General features: G+C 40.6%; 1 pseudogene; it reads right to left on the bottom strand.

The window, feature by feature from the left end:
* LOC134568417 (zinc finger protein 850-like) overlaps positions 1–13,948 on the bottom strand; it is a 181,360-nt pseudogene extending 167,412 nt beyond the window's left edge.
* Positions 13,949–23,787: the final 9,839 nt, after the last annotated feature.

The raw sequence follows: 23,787 nt of genomic DNA, 5'->3' as shown, positions 1-23,787 counted from the left end.
CACATCAACCTCTCCAGGTTACGAGTTAGGGCCTCACCCAGCATGGCCTCTTATATTGACTCTTTTTACAGTCCCCAAGAGGCCAACATTCTTGCCACACCTTTCAGTGGCCCCTGCCCACTAGTCCAAATCACATGAAGTCAAACCGTTGATATCCACTCTACTTGCCTCCATACATAACATCAACGATGGACTACAGAGACTGGAATCTCCACAGGCACTGATGCACATCCCAGCCACAGGACTCCCAAATCCCTCTCATGGTTATGTTATCCTTTCAAATCCCTCCCTTAGCACATCGGTTTACATTATTACTCCCTCATACTTTGTGTCCCTGACCATACGCAAAGACATCTGGAAAGGTTAATTTAGTCTCCTTACTGATTGCCTCCCACGATGTCTTAGAGTACAAGTCTTACTACTACGATGATCTGTACGTCGTTCTATACACCAGAATCCCAGACTCAATCAGAAACTCACTATCCCAGAATTCATCCTAGCCTTCAGACTTTTGTGATGTAAGTGGCTCTACTTCTCCTCACCATAGAGAAGGTTTGCATCAACAACCTGGAGTTTTACCTCTAAGCACAGCCTTTCTGTCACTCAGTCGACTTCTACATCAAGGTTTCCACACACCAGTTCCACACAGGTCTGGTCACACTCCTGTCCGGCATTCACGAATGTCAGAACCTTCTGTCTGCATTAATAGACCCCGCAACACAATCACGTTGCTTAAGAAGGTATTCAACCATATTAATTACCCACCCCTAGCCTCAACTCATTGATTTCCTCTAAGGAATTCTCCCAGCACTATGCCAAAGGGGTTGACCAGAGCTTGGGTGGGCAAGACAGACATTTCCTATGCCTCCAAGCTTCTACCTATTCAGCCATCCCAAGGGCATGTTAATGGCATTTTATGGAGGGATTGTCATGAATTTCCCACACGTGTAACTTTTAGAGCAAAGAGTAACCCCAAGCTGTTTATCTTATTTTCTAACACACTATGTTGACTAACACTCAATATTAGCGAATGTCCTGCAGTCACCGGTTATCTTAGATAACTTCCTCATGATAGAACACCCTCACTCCGCTTTGGTTAGTATTCACAAGACAATGGCACTTTTCCTCACTATGGGTTCCACTTTCACAAACTGACCTTCTTAGGCATTCATCTTGACACTAATAAGCTACAGAACATGTCCACCTACAGAGAAGGTACAGCGCATCGGAGTCCTGGGAACCTTTCCTTCTGAAGAACAAGCGGGGAGGGTGGGGGGAGAATGGATCTACAGTCCTACTGGGCACATTGAGGTTTGCCATGAGAATTATTCTGCACATTTATTTCCCGACCGCTGAGTCTTCTTCCCACCGACAGTTGCATTCTGGCACTAGTTGTAAGCAGACCTACACATATGGCTCAGGTTCATACCACATTGAATTGGGGTCCAGGTTATTCCCGCCATTTCTCATCATTTCCCAGTTACATGGACCAATGCGTCTGCACACACTGATTTCACAGCCAATTTGGTGACTTTTGGTTCTGAGTTGCCTGGCCAGTTGAGACTCTTAAAAAAAAAAAAAAAAAAAAAAGAATTTCTATTCCTCGTCAACATTTCTTTGGAATCTGCCCCATAGTGGCCGCCTACAAGGCCTGGGGAGGTATGATCGGATAGGGGAAGTCAAGTGATTTTCTGACAATAAAGCAGCTGGCTATACCCACATTCCATGGCTTAATACTGCACTAACTCGCCTCATGGCATTTGGCAGATTTCTGGATTGAGCTGCCCTCTCTGATTATACATCACAAGCATACAATAGACATTTCACCTTTACAACAAGTTTACCACCGATTACCATAAAACCGATATTCGTTCACTAGTCACCATTGCGACACTCCTCTCCTTTTTGCCCACACAATTTATAAAATCTCTCGTAACACTACAAAACTTACCTGGCTGGCTACACCATGTCTTAAGTGCCCATCCTGGTACCAAACAGTTCACATCCTCTTGCCATATGTAATACGTAGGGACAATCCTACGGGCAATAAGGTGCCGGTCAAAATGTCAGACCTTTACAGGTTATCACTCACAGGACCAAATCTCAATATGCCCCTATTTAACTGCAGGGCAAACCACTCACTACAGCTAAATTCATAATGTACCTCAGAACCCTCTTAACTAGGCGGGGACTCAACCCCAATGCCTTTTCGGGACATTCCTCCAGAATCAGGGCAGCATCAGCTGCTTCCAGAAAAATTTCCCTGCTCACACCATAAACATTAGGACGCTGGAAATCCACAGTATAATACTAGATACATACCACAACCAGAGCTAGATTTGAGTAGGACAAGCCGTTATGAATCTTGCAACGTAAAGATGTGTAATAAGGTATCTTATTCAACTTTTTGCCCTCTTTTATTACAGGCCTACCCGATACGTCGGTTTCGGCACACTACAACCGACTTGCTCATATATCTAACTTATCATGTTTACGGCTTTTGTCCCCGACTACAAATTGGAAGGCGTAGCCTGAAGTTGTGGGAGGGGTTACCCGGCTATTTAAACTCAGGCCCCCTACACCACAGGGCTGATGCTGCCTGGTTCATCCCTCCCACCTCTCCCCTTCTACATATTACTATTACAGGTGGGCCCTCTTTTATTACAGGCCTACCCGATACGTCGGTTTCGGCACACTACAACCGACTTGCTCATATATCTAACTTATCATGTTTACGGCTTTTGTCCCCGACTACAACAAACATTCACATATGGAACTCCATTTTATATGAATAAAATCTAAAAAACTTGAAAAATTAAAGAAATCTTGTTATTTTTCAATTTCAGCATGGCAATTTAACTGTTAATGTCAGAATACTGTTCGGTTTTCCTGCAATAAAACATAATATTTGTATTCAGAAATGTCTCACGATTAAAACAGTAACCCCCATGTTTAGGTTTTTTGGGGTTTTGGAAAGTTATAGGGTCAAATATACGGCTTGTCCATTATTTTATTTTCTACATAGAAATTTGGTTTGCGTGGCCTAGGTTGCCTTTGAGACATATAGCAGCCCAGAAATGAAAATTACCCCCATCATGGCATACCATTTGAAAAAGTAGACATCCCAGGGTATTCAAAATGGGGTATGCCCAGTCTTTTGTAGTAGCCACTTGGGCACAAACCCTAGCCAAAGTTAGCGTTTGTTTTTTTTTTTTTTTCATTTTTCACATAAAATCTGTACTTTCACTGATAATATTATTGTTAGTATATAGTTTACTGCCCTGAAACACTCCTAGTTCTGTTCAGTGATGTCTCACGAGCGCCATGGTACCCCCCATGTATAGGTTTTATGGGGTTTTGAAAAGTTACAGGGTCAAATATCCGCCTGTCCATTTTTGGTTTTCAACATTGAAAATTGGCAAAGCGATTTTCTGGGCCTATCTTGCCTTTGAGAGAGCATGGCAGCCTGGGTAATAACATTTCCACTATTATGGCATACCATTTTCAAAAGTAGGCAACCCAGAGTATTTCAAATGGTGCATTTTAAGATGTTTGGTCTAACCACTTTATCAGAAATGAAGGGCCCACATAACGATAATAGATTTATTTGTGATTTTTTTTCCACACATGAACTCACTTTTCACAGGACATTTCCTATTCCTGGTATGAGTTCTTGGAACAAAGCCTCACTATAACATTGTCTCCTAAATATAACAGTACCCCCATGTACCAGATTTTTAGTTTTTTGGGGGGTAGTCACGGGGACAAAATATTAGATTTCAAAGTTGGAAATTTGGCAAAGTGATATTCTGGGCCTATGTGGCAATTCAGAGAGCATGGCAGCCTGGGTAATAAAATTTCCACCGTTATGGCATACCATTTTCAAAAGTAGGCAACCCAGAGTACAACAAAATGCAGACCTTGAGATGTTTGGTCTAGCCATTTTAACAGAAATGCTGGGCCCATGTAGCAATTTCTACTTTTAGTTTTGTCTTTTTAATCACATAAATTGGATTTTCACTAGAAATGTCATAATCCTGGTATTAGTTAGTGCACTAAAACCTCAGTATTTTGATTGAACACGGTCTTCTGAATACAACACATGTAAAATGTTTCAAGGTTTTTATTATACCACAGGAATAGAACAGTACCCCCACATACACTTTGATCTGAAGGCAGAGAGAGGCAGATAGATCTTTGACTCAGATACTGTAGCATTAACCCTGTGATTAGTTTTTTGCTTTTTTTTGTGAAGGCACATTTCAAATACTACAATTGTAGTAATTTGAGTTGTTTGGTGTAGCCACTTTAGAATGGCTAGCGTAAACAGGGACAGGCCAAGGTCAGGGGAATCCAGAAGTAAGAGTAGTTGGTAAAGCAAGCCAATGGGTCGGTACAGGCAGCTAACAAAGCATAGTCAGGACAAGCCGAGGTCAGTAATCCAGGGAAATCAAGCAAACTGCCAAAGTCCCATACAGAGTGATTTAGAAGTTCAGCTCTATATGGTAGACTTTGAAACAGTCTGCTATGCAGAGGCCGGGTTGAGATGGGCAGGTTGGGCAATAATAACTAGAGTCCTTTCGGACTCCTTTTGTGTAGCAAACACGGCACCTTTTTTGGGTATTTATTTTACGGGCGGTGGCAGGGATTCGGGAAGGGAAGTGTTTGCCACAAAGTCTTTGGAGATCTTCTGATCCCAAAGTGGGATTGGGGGGCTGGGTAAATAATAAATGAGACAAAAGGCTAAGAGTGAAGTCTATGAAAGGGCAGGGCTTACCTATGACCTCTTTTTTTATAGAGGACATAGGCATTGAAAATTGCAATCTGGGTCACGTAGATTGCAATTTTCTTGTACCAGGTCCTACTTTTCCGGTTCACTAGATAGGGCTGTATGCATTGGTCAGTCAAGTCTACTCCCCCCATAAACTTGCTGTAGTCTACAATGCACTTCGGCTTTTCCAGACGCTCAGTGCTACCTCTCACAGACACTGGCACTGTACTTTCGTCATGCATTGTAGACAGCATGTATACATCCTTCCTATCTGTGAAACGAAGGGCAAGCAACTCATCCTGGCAGAGAGCTGAATAGGAACCTCTACTACTTCTGCCTCTTGCCAGGGTTTGGGGGAAACCCCTGCGATTCTCTCACTGTGCCACAGGCTAGGGTTTCAAAGTAATATAAATTTTTAAATAACGGTACACTGGTATAATAATTGTCAACCCATAGCCTATCCCTTATTTAACAAGGGAAGGATTAGATCCCAAACAATCTTGCCACTTGTACCCACAGAATCAGGGCACCCTGGTGGGTCAAGATGGCTATCCTTCCCCTGGTAAATGCGAAACGCCCATGTGTAACCAGTACAGGATTCGCATCATTTATAAAATTTAACGCCATATCGGGACCGCTTAGAGGGAATGTATTGCTTTAATAGCAGTCGACCTTTGAATTTCATAAGGGACTCGTCAATTGAAATATCTTTCTCGGGGATATAATTTTCAGAAAATCTGTCTGACAGGAGTTGGATAAAGGGCCGAATTTTATAGAGCCTGTCAAACAGTGGGTCATTTCTAGGGGGACACAGTGAGTTGTCATTAAAATGAAGGAATCGCAGCAGTCGCAGATAGCGATCCCTCTGTGTGACGAGGTGCCCTTCGCCACTTTGTCCTGGAGAGGCCTGCTTGCCCGCCTCCTCCCCTGCGACTATGGTCCTGGACTATATTGCACTGCAAACCCTGTATTCAGGCATATGGACTTGTATTAGACTGTCTTTTTCCCTTTATCTATGCTGTGGGTTTGGACTGCTAATATAACCTAACAGCCAGGGGATTTAGGCGAATATATTACATGAGAATGCCATTACTGGAGAATACAGCCGTTCGTATGATTTCATGCGAATTCTTTGTGCTCTGAATAGGTGGCCGCCATTTCGGGACTTTTCCACGTGTTCGCGGCCATCTTGCGTGCGAACAGCGGTGTTTGCCTGTGAACGCATGGAACTGAAAACGGAAGCACAAACAGGCGAATACCGCTAAGACCTCCAGACATCCAGAACTTCGCACGGAAACTACCGAACGACCGGCCGTTCGGTAGTTATACTTAACTTAGTATGGGGATTCTAGCGACCACAAAGATGCGAATGGATGGCAAGAATTTCGTCTATTTTACTGTGCGAACGGAGACCGACCGCAAGGCCAAAACTCATGGAACTATTTTCGGCTAGTTGGTCTGTGCGGTCGGTCAAAACTTTGGAGCCCTGTATCTCCCGAACCATCCATCCGAATGGGCTGATTTTTGGACAGACTGTTCCCCTGAACAAGGGCTATTTGGGGATACCAGATTTAAAGCTGTACCCCCTGGTTTTGGGGTACATCCAGAACTTGGGTAAAATAATGTATGTTTTAATTGGGTTATGTGCTTATCTGAGGGGAGGAGACGTGGGGGTGTTACCATGCATGTGATTGGTCAATTTCATCCTCCCCATGGGAGTGTCCGGTATGTACCTGATCCTAATAAAAAGCAGGCTGGGTGTTCCAGTCCTCAGACCTCTTCTGACCCTCAATACGTAGCCGTGTCTCGTTATTGGAGGGAACTGCTATATCACACTGGGGATTGCTATGCTCTGCATATTCCCCTGAGCTCTTAATCACTTAGCTCTTTTAAGAGCTTGTTCCAGATACGCTCTCCTGGAGGAGAGGTCTTCCCCACACGGTCCTGGAGGACAGAAGCCGATCCAGGGTGGAAGGAAGACGGCGCGGCTCCAGTTAAGCTACGGCGGTTGTGGAGCCTGCGGTGGTTGTGGTGTCGTCTGCAGTGCTTGGAGTCCTCTGAGAGCGCTAGGAGCATCCATCAACGGAGGGTACTCGGTCGGGGTACACGGAGCTCCGTTACACTCTGCATAACCAAAAGGAAAAGAGGTGTAGCCAGGATGCATTGCTTGCTCCAGTAGGACCTGATACTGGGCTTTTTAACAATACCCATCATTAGGGTTAAAGCCCAAAACCGCTTCATCTCTGCGACATCCGTGGGTCTCCACATATTCCTGCGATTATGATGGGACCCCGGATGTGCAGAGAGATACTGCATAGCAAACAAATTTGTTTGCTGAGCCATGAGCTCAAATACATCATTAGACATAAAGAGCTCAAAAAAACTAATTGGCTCGCAGTCGTCCACTGTTACAGTGATGCCAGGTGTAACAGTGAACGGCGGTATTTCTGGTGCCATCATGTTTGAAGGCACCCAGTCTCCCTCTGGCATTGGGCATTCTGAGCGTCCTCTTGTGAGTGGTGGTGGGGCACCATCACTTGAGGTCTCACTCAGAGGCTCAATGTCAGAGGCAGTGATAGTGTCACTGTCTTGCAGAGTGTCACTATCACTGCCTGCCAGAATGGCATACGCCTCCTCGGCTGAGTAGCGACGTGCCATTCTAGGGGGAAAAATTAATTAAGTGAAAGGGGCTAATTAATTAACTACCTGCCTAACACGCACTACCCACCCTCAAAAATAAAATAAATGTACTGATCACAGTATAGGCAGCTGCGATCAGTACTGAAAGGGTTATTTTTAAGTTTTGAAAAAAATAACCCTAAAAAAAAAAAGTCAGTCTGATCAAAGAGCCCTCTGATCACAGTGATCACTGATATAGTACCGTACAGCAGATATACTGGCAAAGGTAGTGTATAAATAGACATAACGCTACAGGTTAAACAATTGAAGCCAATATAGGGAGCAATTCCCTAGTAATCATGATAAATATCACAACAGTGGCACTACATGTATGAGTATGACACACAGTGTAAAACTTCATATGGGGTCTTCTCAAGGGGTTTTAAGTTGTAAAGGTCTTTGTAATAATTCCTAAAAGTGTTTGCTATTTCCTCCGTAGTATTACAGATTTTACCTTGTGTGTCTTTCATTTTGGGTATATATGTTTTTTGTAACTTTACTTTTAAGGCTTTAGCTAAGAATTTCCCACTTTTATCCCCATGTGTGTAGATTGTACTTTGTGTCAGCTGGACCGCTCTTTGGGCCTCACATGTCAATAATGATCTCAGCTTAGATCTATTTGCCGATAAACATTTAAAATTTTCTTCAGTTGGAGATTGCTTATGCATAGACTACAATATATCCAATTTTTTTACAAGCCTTTTAATTTCTTCGGCTCGTTCCTTTTTACATCTAGCCCCCTATTTGATTAAGACCCCCCGGATCACACTCTTATGCGCTTATGAATGCAGTGTGTGTGTGTGTGTGTGTGTGTGTGTGTGTGTGTGTGTGTGTGTGTATATAATGAATGCAGTGTGTGTGTGTGTGTGTGTGTATATAATGAATGCAGTGTGTGTGTGTGTGTGTATATAATGAATGCAGTGTGTGTGTGTGTGTGTGTAATGAATGCAGTGTGTGTGTGTGTGTGTAATGAATGCAGTGTGTGTGTGTATATATATAATGAATGCAGTGTGTGTGTGTGTGTGTGTGTATATAATGAATGCAGTGTGTGTGTGTGTGTGTGTGTGTATATATAATGAATGCAGTGTGTGTGTGTGTGTGTGTGTATATATAATGAATGCAGTGTGTGTGTGTGTGTGTATATATAATGAATGCAGTGTGTGTGTGTGTGTGTGTGTATATATATAATGAATGCAGTGTGTGTGTGTGTATATAATGAATGCAGTGTGTGTGTGTGTGTGTATATAATGAATGCAGTGTGTGTGTGTATATATATAATGAATGCAGTGTGTGTGTGTGTATATATAATGAATGCAGTGTGTGTGTGTGTATATATAATGAATGCAGCGTGTGTGTGTGTGTATATAATGAATGCAGCGTGTGTGTGTGTGTGTGTATATAATGAATGCAGCGTGTGTGTGTATATATATAATGAATGCAGTGTGTGTGTGTGTATATATATATAATGAATGCAGTATGTGTGTGTGTGTGTGTATATAATGAATGCAGTGTGTGTGTGTGTGTGTGTGTGTGTGTATATAATGAATGCAGTGTGTGTGTGTGTGTGTATATAATGAATGCAGTGTGTGTGTGTGTGTATATAATGAATGCAGTGTGTGTGTGTGTGTGTGTATAATGAATGCAGTGTGTGTGTGTGTGTATAATGAATGCAGTGTGTGTGTGTGTATAATGAATGCAGTGTGTGTGTGTGTGTGTGTGTGTGTGTGTATATAATGAATGCAGTGTGTGTGTATATAATGAATGCAGTGTGTGTGTGTGTATATAATGAATGCAGCGTGTGTGTGTGTATAATGAATGCAGTGTGTGTGTGTGTGTGTGTGTGTGTGTGTGTGTGTGTGTGTGTGTATATATATATATATATATATATATATATATATATATATAATGAATGCAGTGTGTGTGTATATATAATGAATGCAGTGGGTGTGTGTGTGTGTGTGTGTGTGTGTGTGTGTGTGTATATATATATATATAATGAATGCAGTGGGTGTGTGTGTGTGTGTATATATAATGAATGCAGTGGGTGTGTGTGTGTGTGTGTGTATATATAATGAATGCAGTGGGTGTGTGTGTGTGTATATATAATGAATGCAGTGGGTGTGTGTGTGTGTATATATAATGAATGCAGTGGGTGTGTGTGTGTGTATATATATATAATGAATGCAGTGGGCGTGTGTGTGTGTGTGTGTGTGTGTATATAATGAATGCAGTGGGTGTATAATGAATGCAGTGGGTGTGTGTGTGTGTGTGTGTGTGTGTATAATGAATGCAGTGGGTGTGTGTGTGTGTGTATATAATGAATGCAGTGGGGTGTGTGTGTATATAATGAATGCAGTGGGGTGTGTGTATAATGAATGCAGTGGGGTGTGTGTATAATGAATGCAGTGGGGTGTGTGTGTATATAATGAATGCAGTGGGGGTGTGTGTATATAATGAATGCAGTGTGTGTGTGTGTGTGTGTGTGTGTGTGTGTATAATGAATGCAGTGGGTGTGTGTGTGTATGTATATATATATAATGAATGCAGTGGGTGTGTGTGTATATAATGTGTGTGTGTGTGTATAATGAATGCAGTGGGTGTGTGTGTGTGTGTATATATAATGAATGCAGTGGGTGGGTGTGTGTGTATATAATGAATGCAGTGGGTGGGTGGGTGTGTGTGTGTAGGGAGGTAATTTGTGTAAAATGGGCGGGGGCACTTTTTATTTTAATTTTATTTTTAATATTTATATGTTTTATTATTTAATTTTTTAGTCCCCCCTGTCTGCTTGTTGCCTGGCCAGGGAGGGGGGCTATAGCAATACCTGGTAGTCCAGTGGTATGGGCTGAGCAGTGGGGGGGGGGCGGCAGCAAGCTGTTACTTACCTCCCAGCAGCTCCTCCAGCTCCCCAGTGTAAATCTAGCGGCCTGCATGCCGCGCGGAGCATTCCCATGGTAACCCGTGGCAACGCTCTGCAGCCACGGGTCTCGCGAGATTTACACAGGGAGCAGAAGGGAGCTACTGGGAGGTAAGTAACAGATTGCTGCCGCCCCCCCCCCCCCCCCAGGACCACCGGGCTTGTAATGGGCCCAGCGGTCCTAGGAGGTATTATCGTCAATATCGGTATCTCTATTGGCCGATACCGATATTGTCGAAAATACAGAATATCGGCCGATAATATCGGTAAAAACGATAATCGGTCGATCCCTAATAATAATACTGAGCATCTATCCACTGATAATAAACATGTCGCTCTGTAACATATTACTGAGTATCTAGACAGTGATAATAAATGGCACTTTGTATAATAATACTGAGTATCTATACAGTGATAATAAATGTCGCTCTGTATAATAATACTGAGTATTTATACACTGATAATAAACATGTCGCTCTGTATAATACTACTGAGTATCTATACACTGATAATAAACATGTCGCTCTGTATAATAATACGGAGTACCTATACACTGATAATAAACATGTCGCTCTGTATAATAATACTGAGTATCTATACACTGATAATAAACATGTCGCTCTGTATAATAATACTGAGTATCTATACGCTGATAATAAACATGTCGCTCTGTATAATAATACTGAGTATCTATACGCTGATAATAAACATGTCGCTCTGTATAATAATAATGAGTATCTATACACTGATAATAAATACGTCGCTCTGTATAATAATACTGAGTATCTATACGCTGATAATGAACATGTCGCTCTGTATAATAATACTGAGTATCTATACACCGATAATAAACATGTCCCTCTGTATAATAATACTGAGTATCTATACACTGATAATAAATACGTTGCTCTGTATAATAATACTGAGTATCTATACACTGATAACAAACATGTCACTCTGTATAATAATACTGAGTATCTATACGCTGATAAACATGTAGCTATTTATAGTAATACAGAGTATCTATACACTGATAACAAACATGTCGCTCTGTATAATATGGTATATCTATACACTGATAATAAACATGTCGCTCTGTATAATAATACGGAGTATCTATACACTGATAATAAACATGTCGCTCTGTATAATCATACTGAGTATCTATACGCTGATAATAATCATGTCGCTCTGTATAATAATACTGAGTATCTATACGCTGATAATAAACATGTCTCTTTGTATAGTAATACTGAGTATCTATACACTGATAATAAACACGTTGCTCTGTATAATGATACTGAGTATCTATACGCTGATAATAAACACGTTGCTCTGTATAATGATACCGAGTACCTGTTATGTTTGATGATAGCTGACTTACAATAACATACCGTCTATCAATCAGCCAGGATTTATTGATGACAAGTCACATATTATGTTCGATCCCTTTGTTGATATACACATTCCTGCTGTAACATACACCCAACATGGCCGAACTCCATGCACACACTGGGAAGAGAGTGCAAATCTAAGGGGTGTGCCAATCCCAGCATGCCTTGCACACTTACTACAGGAGCTGGTTAGGGACAAACTATGCATTATGCAAAGCTCCCCTAGAGGGGACTGCTGGTATACACCACAGTATCCACATAATAATGTAGTCCCGTGTCTGTATAATAATATTGAGTACCTATACGCTGATAATAAACATGTAGCTCAGTATAATAATACTGAGTATCTATACGCTGATAATAAACATGTTGCTCTGTATAATAATACTGAGTATCTATACACTGATAATAAACATGTCGCTCTGTATAATAATACTGAGTATATATACGCTGATAATAATCATGTCGCTCTGTATAATAATACTGAGTATCTATACGCTGATAATAAACATGTCTCTTTGTATAGTAATACAGAGTATCTATACACTGATAATAAACATGTTGCTCTGTATAATAATACATAGTACCTATACGCTGATAATAAACATGTCGCTGAATAATAATACTGAGTATCTATACACTGATAATAAACATGTCGCTCTGTATAATGCGGAGTATCTATGCACTGATAATAAACATGCCGCTCTTTATAGTAATGCTGAGTATCTATACGCTGATAATAAACCTGTCGCTCTGTATAATAATTCTGAGTATCTATACACTGATAATAAATATGTGGATCTGTATAATTCTGAGTATCTATACGCTGATAATAAACATGTTGCTATATATAAATATACTGAGTATCTATACACTCATAATAAACATGTCGCTCTGTATAATAATACGGAGTATTTATACACTGATAATAAACATGTCGCTCTGTATAATACGGAGTATCTATACACTGATAATAAACATGTCGCTCTGTATAATACGGAGTATCTATACACTGATAATAAACATGTCGCTCTGTATAATACGGAGTATCTATACACTGATAATAAACATGTCGCTCTGTATAATGATACCGAGTATCTATATGCTGATAATAAACATGTTGCACTATATAATAATACTGAGTATCTATACACTGATAATTAACATGTCACTGTATAATAATACAGAGTATCTATACACTGATAATAAACATGTCGCTCTGTATAATAATAATGAGTATCTATACGCTGATAATAAACATGTTGCTATATATAAATATACTGAGTATCTATACGCTGATAATAAACATGTCGCTCTGTATAATAATACTGAGTATCTATACGCTGATAATAAACATGTCGCTCTGTATAATAATACTGAGTATCTATACACTGATAATAAACATGTCTCTTTGTATAGTAATACTGAGTATCTATACACTGATAATAAACATGTCGCTCTGTATAATAATACTGAGTATCTATACGCTGATAATAAGCATGTTGCTCTGTATAATGCAGAGTATCTATACACTGATAATAAACCTGTCGCTCTGTATAATAATTCTGAGTATCTATACACTGATTATAAACATGTTGCTCTGTATAATAATACTGAGTATCTATACGCTGATAATAAACATGTTGCTCTATATAAATATACTGAGTATCTATACACTCATAATAAACATGTTGCTCTGTATAATAATACGGAGTATCTATACACTGATAATAAACATGTCGCTCTGTATAATGATACCGAGTATCTGTACGCTGATAATAAACATGTCGCTCTGTATAATAATCATTAGTATCTATACGCTGATAATAAACATGTTGCTCTGTATAATGATCCGAGTATCTATACACTGATAATAAACATGTCGCTCTGTATAATAATACTGAGTATCTATACACTGATAATAAACATGTCGCTCTGTATAATAATACTGAGTATCTATACACTGATAATAAACATGTCGCTCTGTATAATAATACTGAGTATCTATACGCTGATAATAAACATGTCGCTCTGTATAATGATACCGAGTACCTGTTATGTTTGTTGATAGCTGACTTACAATAACATACCGTCTATTAATCAGCCAGGATTTATTGATCACAAGTCACATATTATGTTCGATCCCTTTGTTGATATACACATTCCTGCTGTAACATACACCCAACATGGCCGAACTCCATACACACACTGGGAAGAGAGCAAATCTAGGGGGTGTATCCATCCCAGCATGCCTTGCACACTTACTACAGGAGCTGGCTAGGGACAAACTGTGCATTATGCAAAGCTCCCCTAGAGGGGACTGCTGGTATACACCACAGTATCCACATAATAATGTAGTCCCTAGTCTGTATAATAATGTTGAGTATCTATACACTGATAATAAACATGTTGCTCTGTATAATAATACTGAGTATCTATACGCTGATAATAAACACGTCGCTCTGTATAATACCGAGTATCTATATGCTGACAATAAACATGTCGCTCTGTATAATAATACTGAGTATATATACGCTGATAATAAACATGTCGCTCTGTATAATAATACAGAGTATCTATACACTGATAATAAACATGTCGCTCTGTATAATAATACTGAGTATCTATACGCTGATAATAAACATGTTGCTCTGTATAATAATACTGAGTATCTATACACTGATAATAAACATGTCGCTCTGTATAATAATACTGAGTATCTATACGCTGATAATAAACATGTTGCTCTGTATAATAATACGGAGTATCTATACACTGATAATAAACATGTCGCTCTGTATAATAATACTGAGTATCTAAACGCTGATAATAAACATGTCGCTCTGTATAATAATACTGAGTATCTATACACTGATAATTAACATGTCGCTGTATAATAATACAGAGTATCTATACGCTGATAATAAACATGTCGCTCTGTATAATAATACTGAGTATCTATACACTGATAATAAACATGTCGCTCTGTATAATAATACAGAGTATCTATACGCTGATAATAAACATGTTGCTCTGTATAATAATACTGAGTATCTATACGCTGATAATAAACATGTCGCTCTGTATAATAATACTGAGTATCTATACGCTGATAATAAACACGTCGCTCTGTATAATACGGAGTATCTATATGCTGACAATAAACATGTCGCTCTGTATAATAATACTGAGTATCTATACGCTGATAATAAACATGTCGCTCTGTCTAATAATACTGAGTATCTATACGCTGATAATAAACATGTCGCTCTGTATAATAATACTGAGTATATATACGCTGATAATAAACATGTCGCTCTGTATAATAATACAGAGTATCTATACACTGATAATAAACATGTCGCTATGTATAATAATACTGAGTATCTATACGCTGATAATAAACATGTCGCTCTGTATAATATTACTGAGTATCTATACACTGATAATAAACATGTCGCTCTGTATAATAATACTGAGTATCTATACACTGATAATTAACATGTCGCTGTATCATAATACAGAGTATCTATACGCTGATAATAAACATGTCGCTCTGTATAATAATACTGAGTATCTATACACTGATAATAAACATGTCGCTCTGTATAATAATACAGAGTATCTATACGCTGATAATAAACATATCGCTCTGTATAATAATACTGAGTATCTATACACTGATAATAAACATGTCGCTATGTATAATAATACTGAGTATCTATACGCTGATAATAAACATGTCGCTCTGTATAATGATACCGAGTATCTGTACGCTGATAATAAACATGTCGCTCTGTATAATAATCATTAGTATCTATACGCTGATAATAAACATGTTGCTCTGTATAATAATACTGAGTATCTATACACTGATAATAAACATGTCGCTCTGTATAATAATACTGAGTATCTATACACTGATAATCAACATGTTGCTCTGTATAATGCGGAGTATCTATACACTGATAATAAACATGTCGCTCTTTATAGTAATACTGAGTATCTATACGCTGATAATAAACCTGTCGCTCTGTATAATAATTCTGAGTATCTATACACTGATAATAAATATGTGGATCTGTATAATTCTGAGTATCTATACGCTGATTATAAACATGTTGCTCTGTATAATAATACTGAGTATCTATACGCTGATAATAAACATGTTGCTCTATATAAATATACTGAGTATCTATACACTCATAATAAACATGTTGCTCTGTATAATAATACGGAGTATCTATACACTGATAATAAACATGTCGCTCTGTATAATACGGAGTATCTATACACTGATAATAAACATGTCGCTCTGTATAATGATTCCGAGTATCTATACGCTGATAATAAACATGTTGCTCTGTATAATAATACGGAATATCTATACACTGATAATAAACATGTCGCTCTGTATAATACTGAGTATCTATACGCTGATAATAAACATGTCGCTCTGTATAATGATACCGAGTATCTATATGCTGATAATAAACATGTTGCACTATATAATAATACTGAGTATCTATACACTGATAATTAACATGTCGCTGTATAATAATACAGAGTATCTATACGCTGATAATAAACATGTTGCTCTGTATAATGATACCGAGTATCTATACACTGATAATAAACATAACGCTCTGTATAATAATACCGAGTATCTATACACTGATAATAAACATGTCGCTCTGTATAATAATACTGAGTATCTATACACTGATAATAAACATGTTGCTATATATAAATATACTGAGTATCTATACGCTGATAATAAACATGTCGCTCTGTATCATAATACTGAGTATCTATGCAATTGATGTAGATTAATTTAGAAATAAACAAATATGTTTAAATGTCTATCTGTTCCTGTCCAAATCTGAGATGATTAAATTGCGTATACGCAGAAGTAAGTTCACACTGACACATGGAGTTCAGGTTAAAAGCACTTCAGAAAATTTAATGGCATCTGGGCAAAAAACAGGCTTGCGGGCCCTTATAAGACCAAAATGACATCATCATTGAATATCAGATAATAACAAATAAACATCATTAATTGGATTAAATGTTAAGTGGCTATGTGTCAGGGTACCTGTTGTCTCTACCTCAGAGGAGGTGAGATACTTAGACGTTCATCCTCTTAGAGGGGTTGACTCACTCGTTCCTCGCAGTTCTCTCGGCCGTTTACACGCCGGCCGCGAGGGACCCGCTTCCTTTTATGACGCGGCGCTCAGTAGCCGACGTCATGACGACAATCCGTTCCGACCTGTCAATCAAGTCCCGACCACGAATCAGGACTCGTCGGGGGCGTGATTACCTATCTAGAACCAGGGTATAAAGTAGGGCTTTATGCATTTGTTCATTGCCCTGTCGTGGTTCTAGCTTGTCTAGTCACTCAGTGCTCTTGTTATCTATTTGTCTCTTTGGTTTTGACCCGGCTTGTTTGTTCTATCCTGCTTACCTCTATTACCCTTTGACTCGGCTTGTCTCTCACTTATCTGCTCTCTCGTTCCCTCGACCTCGGCTTGTCTCTAGACCATTCTTTGCTTACTCCTTACGTTAGTCCAGCCATTCTAAGGTCCGGTATACGTACCTACCTCCTGTTTGTACTTTGCGTGTTTGATCCCTGTCCCGATCCTGACATTACGACAGGGCCAATGGATCCTGCAGGTACAAACACTCAGGTTGGTTCTTCCGACTCTAGATTTGAGGCCATGGATCATAGAGTGGATCAGATGGCTCTAGCGCTGCAGGCTTTATTATCTCGTTCTAATAATCAACCAGAAGAGATGCGTACTACATCCATCTCCCCTGTAAGTTCAGGTCTAGAGGTAGCCACAGTAGGTGCTTCTTCCCGTATTACTCCTCCTGTACGTTATGGTGGCTCTCCGGATAAGTGTCGTGTTTTTTTAAACCAGATAGGTATTCATTTCGAATTACAACCCCGCTCCTACCCTACAGATAGGGCGAAGGTTGGATTCATTATCACACTACTCATTGATAAGGCTCTGAGATGGGCCAATCCATTGTGGGAGAATGATAACCCGTTAGTCTATAATTATAATGCCTTTGTCGCTGCTTTTAGAAGAACTTTTGACTCTCCAGGTAGAAAGGTCAATGCAGCTAGATTATTGTTGCGCCTTAGACAAGATAACCGAACCCTTGTGGATTATGCACTAGAGTTCAGGTCCTTGGCGGCAGACGTTAAGTGGAATGAACAGGCTTATATAGACGTATTTTTAAACGGATTATCAGATGAAATTCTAGACGAGGTTGCTACAAGAGAGCTTCCTGAAAATTTGGAGGATTTAATTTCTTTTATTTCTCGTATTGATGAACGTTTAAGAGAGAGGCAGAACACTCGAGATAGAACCCGTAGACCTTCCTTTAAACTAGCTCCCTCATTTCAAAGTCATGAATCCACAACCTCAGCTTTTCCAGAACCTATGCAGATAGGCAATACTCGCCTCTCAGAAGAAGAGAGACAGTACAGGAGAAGGGAGGGGTTGTGTATGTATTGTGGAGTAAGAGGGCACCTACGCCTAAATTGTCCTAATCGCCCGGGAAACGCTCGCACCTAAGTTTCTCTAGAGGACAGGCCTTGGGTGTTTCTATTTTGTCCTCTATACATAATTATAAAGATCACAGGCTTCTGCTACCTGTTTCTTTAGCTTGGGAGAAGGGAGTACTAAAAACTATGGCGTTGGTAGATTCCGGAGCTGCTGAGAGCTTTATTGACCAAGTTTTTGTTACTAAACACTCTATTCCATCCCAGCTAAGGGATACACCCTTGGCCGTTGAGGCCATAGATGGTAGACCATTATCTGAACCTGTTATTTTTCGTGAGACCATACCTGTTAACTTGACTGTTGGTATCCTACACGAGGAGGGTATATCTCTTATGCTTATTTCGTCTCCTTCTGTTCCTATAGTCCTGGGGTATCCGTGGTTAAAGAAACATAACCCTATTATTGATTGGGAACTAGGGGAGATAGTCTCAGGCGCTATCTTGTCTCAAAGGTTAGGTGTGGATAAACCGTTACATTCATGTGTTTTTTTTTCCAAGAAATTATCTGGGCCTGAAAGCAGATATGACATTGGTGACAGGGAACTACTAGCGGTCATCATGGCTTTAAAGGAGTGGAGACATTTATTGGAAGGGACCTTGCATCCTGTTATTATTTTGACGGATCACAAGAACTTGTCCTATATTGGGGAGGCCAAGCGCTTGTGCGCCAGGCAAGCTCATTGGTCCTTGTTCCTCACTCATTTCAATTACGTGCTCACTTATAGACCTGGTTCTAAGAACTCTAAAGCCGATGCTTTGTGTCTCCAACATGAACCTTCTACTATATCTGAGGCGGTTTTGTCTTCTATAGTTCCCAAGTGCAATATTATCGCCAACACGAGTCTCAGGATTCATTCTCCGTTGCTGGCCGAGATCATGAAGTTACAGCATCTGGCTCCTAGACAGGGTCCTGGGGCAAGGTATTTCATTCCTCCTGAACTCCAACTGGAACTGTTACAGTGCTTTCACAACAGTAAGGTGGCTGGGCATCCTGGCATTCGCAAGACGTGTGCCTTGATTTCCAAAGATTTCTGGTGGCCTTCACTACGTAAGGATATTAGGGATTTCGTCGGAGCATGTGAGGTCTGTATGAAGACTAAACAACCTCATACGCTTCCATGTGGGCTTTTGCATCCCTTGAGATATTCGCGAGATGTTCGCGAGAGAGATTTTTCGTTTACATGGGATACCCTCCGAAATTGTTTCTGATAGAGGTTCCCAATTTGTTTCCCGTTTTTGGAAATCCTTCTGTTCTCAACTGGGCATCAAATTGAATTTCTCTTCTGCCTATCATCCCCAGTCTAACGGAGGTGCTGAACGCACCAACCAAAAGATTGAACAATATTTACGTTGTTTTGTTTCCGAACACCAGGACGATTGGGTCGGTCTGATTCCTTGGGCGGAGTTTGCACACAACAATCTTGTTTGTGATTCTACTCGTTCTAGCCCCTTTTTCATGAATTATGGCTTTCATCCTTCCATTCTTCCCTCGGTTTCTCCTTCCCAAGGGGTACCGTCGGTTGATGTTCATGTTGCCAATTTGAGGAAGTTGTGGGATCAAACTCGACAAATTCTCCTGCATAATTCCGCGTTGTTCAAGAAACACGCTGATAAGCGTAGAAGGGCGGCTCCGGTTTTTGTTCCAGGTGATAGGGTGTGGTTGAGTACCAGAAACATTCGCTTGAAGGTTCCTTCTATGAAATTCGCCCCTCGTTACATTGGCCCTTACAGGGTTCTGACTCAAATTAACCCAGTTGCGTATCGTCTGGCTCTTCCATCTGCCTTACGCATTCCTAACTCCTTTCATGTTTCCTTGTTGAAGCCTCTAGTATGTAACAAGTTTTCCTCCGCTGTATCCTCTCCTCGCGCTGTTCAGGTTGAGGGTCAGGAGGAGTATGAGATCAACTCCATCCTCGATTCTCGAATCTCTCGGGGGAGGTTACAATATCTTGTTGGCTGGAAGGGATATGGTCCTGAGGAGAGGACTTGGGTACCTCAGGAGGATGTGCATGCTCCTCGCCTCCGCAGGGCTTTTCACTCTCGTTTTCCATCTCGCCCCGGTTCCTTCCGCCCGGTGGGCGTTTCTGAGAGGGGGGGTACTGTCTTGGTACCTGTTGTCTCTACCTCAGAGGAGGTGAGATACTTAGACGTTCATCCTCTTAGAGGGGTTGACTCACTCGTTCCTCGCAGTTCTCTCGTCCGTTTACACGCCGGCCGCGAGGGACCCGCTTCCTTTTATGACGCGGCGCTCAGTAGCCGACGTCATGACGACAATCCGTTCCGACCTGTCAATCAAGTCCCAACCACGAATCAGGACTCGTCGGGGGCGTGATTACCTATCTAGAACCAGGGTATAAAGTAGGGCTTTATGCATTTGTTCATTGCCCTGTCGTGGTTCTAGCTTGTCTAGTCACTCAGTGCTCTTGTTATCTATTTGTCTCTTTGGTTTTGACCCGGCTTGTTTGTTCTATCCTGCTTACCTCTATTACCCTTTGACTCGGCTTGTCTCTCACTTATCTGCTCTCTCGTTCCCTCGACCTCGGCTTGTCTCTAGACCATTCTTTGCTTACTCCTTACGTTAGTCCGGCCATTCTAAGGTCCGGTATACGTACCTACCTCCTGTTTGTACTTTGCGTGTTGGATCCCTGTCCCGATCCTGACACTATGTCAATGTCCACCCATCAATATTATTAATTGGCTCAGGGATTTGAGTGACTAGTGGGGCACCCTCCCATCATGGGATGTCGTCTTTACTCGATGGGAGGGGGAATCTGGCGGCCAGCCATTTTGGGTAGTTAGTGATGTCAGACTCGTGATCAGGCTCAGGGTTCTTTTTATGAATAGAACATATCATTAGTACAGTGTTCTCATGGCCTTCAGATTATACTATGTTGCAAATTACAGGAGATTCAGCAATTCCGGGGCTAGTCATGTCTTTATAGAAAATACAGTCTCTATTCATTATACTAAATGCTTTTAGGAAATTCTGTCATGTAATGTAGACAAAATGGAGGGTCTGTCATAATGTGAGGTTATGTGAGATTAAAATGGAGTTAGTACAATAATTCAATACAGGTGCAATAAAGATTTTTAAATAATTCTACATCAGTCCCCCCTATGAAATGTTAGATTCTAAAAAAGATAAACTTTATTGGTTAGTTCCAGAAGACAGGTTAGCCCAAAGGCACAAAACCCTATGAAGTAACGGTTCTTAAAGTCTTCTTAGTTCTTCAGAGGGACATCATAAAATAGACAAACTTACATTACTATATGGACATGTGTCATCTGGAGTATAGGCACAACAAGTCATGGTGACAGGTAAACGTTGTTGGTTGCAATAGATATAATAAATGCAAATCAAAATATTATTATTATTAGCAGTGACGATTGGGAAAATGGACTCAAACTTTCCTTTTACTGCAAAATCATCTGGTACCCCCCTTGGCACACCTATGGCATCAATATATATATGTGTCAAACTTTCCCTTTAGAGGGGTGCTCCTCTTTGTGTTCTGAAGCATGAATGTGGTGTGTCAAGAGTACCTTGTCGTGTATCATGTGTATAGACATAATAACCTTGGCTAGGGCACATTTGCTTATGCATCGTAGTATTAAACCTGTCCCACGCTACATCAGCGTAGGTGGACTCGGATCATTTAGTCAATATTAATATCACCACAAACTCAGGATGGGCAAATAATCCTGAGGAAGCTTGGCGTTTGGATCTCTTTAGCTTCATGAGGTCTGCTTTTGGGGTCCTCGGCTTTCCATCGATGGCAGGTGGTCAGGCATTATTATGGCCATCAAACACCTACTTGCTGGTATCTTTTTATTTTTTTAACAAGTCATTTTTCCTTTAGAGTCAAAAGTGTGTCAAAATCAACAAATGTTACTTCCCATGTTGCAGAAAGAGAGAGAGTCTTGAATCTGAAACAATGAATCCACTGAGTGATCTCTGCAACTTTCACAATGCACTATTGGGTATATGGTCTTGGTTGTCACATTGATGACCGGCTAGGCTTCTGGCCATCCTGACAAAATGTCTATTATAACTAGTGCATATTTGACCCAGCAGCTCTTTGTCACCTGGATTCTTGAAAGGGATAGTGAGAGTTAGCTAGGTGCTTAGGATTCTCCTCCTCTTCTGCCTGAGCTGTCCTTGGCACAAATAACACAGGATCGGCAGTAACTGATGATTAGAGGAGTAATTCTAGGTGCTTTAGAGTATTTAGAGATCAAAGAGTTCATGAGGGTCTTGGATAGGTCTAAAGTTCCATGGGCCCACTGCCCAGTACATGTTTTTGGGTAAACAGAACTTGAGAGTGTTGGAGTACAGCCCGTCTTCAAGGGTTGCCCCTTTCTGTTTTTCCAGCTTTGTATTTCTTCAGGGTCAGCAGCTGCTTGTCATTCTTTCAGAAGCTTGAGATCTGTGGGTAGGATCTACATGGTGAGTATAGAAGTTTCTTTAGCGGACACCCTTCTGTCCACTTCCCTTGGTGCACTTGTGGCTTGGTTGGCAGCTTGGTCAGCTGAGTGTTGCTTCTTATCTTCCAGATTGATCCAAAATAATGTGCTGCACCCAGGGCATATCTTGAGTCAGTGTAGGTATTGGCATGTCTTCCTTCAGGCATTTTGTATGCCACTGAGAAGGCTGTAAATTCAGCGTCTCGAGCAGATGTGGGTGAGGAAAGTGAAGATGCTTGACGTACCTGATCTTCTGTAGCAACAGCAAATCCAGTATGGTACCTTTCCTCTTTATCCGCAAACAGAGTGGAGTCAGGATCTGGAAAAGCTACTGCATGCTCTGTTGAAAGGTGTCTTGTTTCTTCTTTCATCTGTTCAAAGCAACCATGAGGAGCAGTAGAAGAGGTTTCCTCACCTACTTCTGTGTGAGATTGGGGGGTAGTTGTCTTTCTATTTACAGTTCTCTTGCTGACCCCCCTCTGTAGAGAGTTGTAAATTGATTGTTAGTGTTTCATGTTTTGTTCTAATGAGTCAGGTTCCTTTCATGAGATTTCTGGGGACTTAGTGAAGAAAAAACATGAGGGACAGCCACCTCCCTTACAGGTGTCTTACTTCCATGGGAATCTGGGTCAGGACCGCACTATTTCCTTGAGAGTGCCCAAAACAGTTCTTTCATGATGAAGTGCACCTCCACCAGTCTGAATAATTTTTCGTTAGAATAATTTTTCGTTAGTGTGGTATTCCCCCCTGGGAAGTGGCGGAAGAGTGGCCAGAGCAACTTTTCTTCAAAATATAATGTTGTCAGGTAGAGGCAGAGTTGTCTATGAGCGGAGGAAATTGGTAAGGAATAAGAAGGGAGGAAGCATATAAAGGATATAGATATGGTAGTGGGGAGATGGAGGAATGAGTAGTGGATAGAGCGAGAGGGGAAGAAGGTGGAGTAGGAAGGACAGGGGAAATAGGAAGAGGAGAAGGTGGAGTAGGAGGAGTA

Source organism: Pelobates fuscus, chromosome 7, assembly GCF_036172605.1.
Source record: "Pelobates fuscus isolate aPelFus1 chromosome 7, aPelFus1.pri, whole genome shotgun sequence".
NCBI lineage: Eukaryota > Metazoa > Chordata > Amphibia > Anura > Pelobatidae > Pelobates > Pelobates fuscus.
Note: the sequence above shows the minus strand (reverse complement) of the source record. Positions and strands in the feature narration are given on the sequence as shown.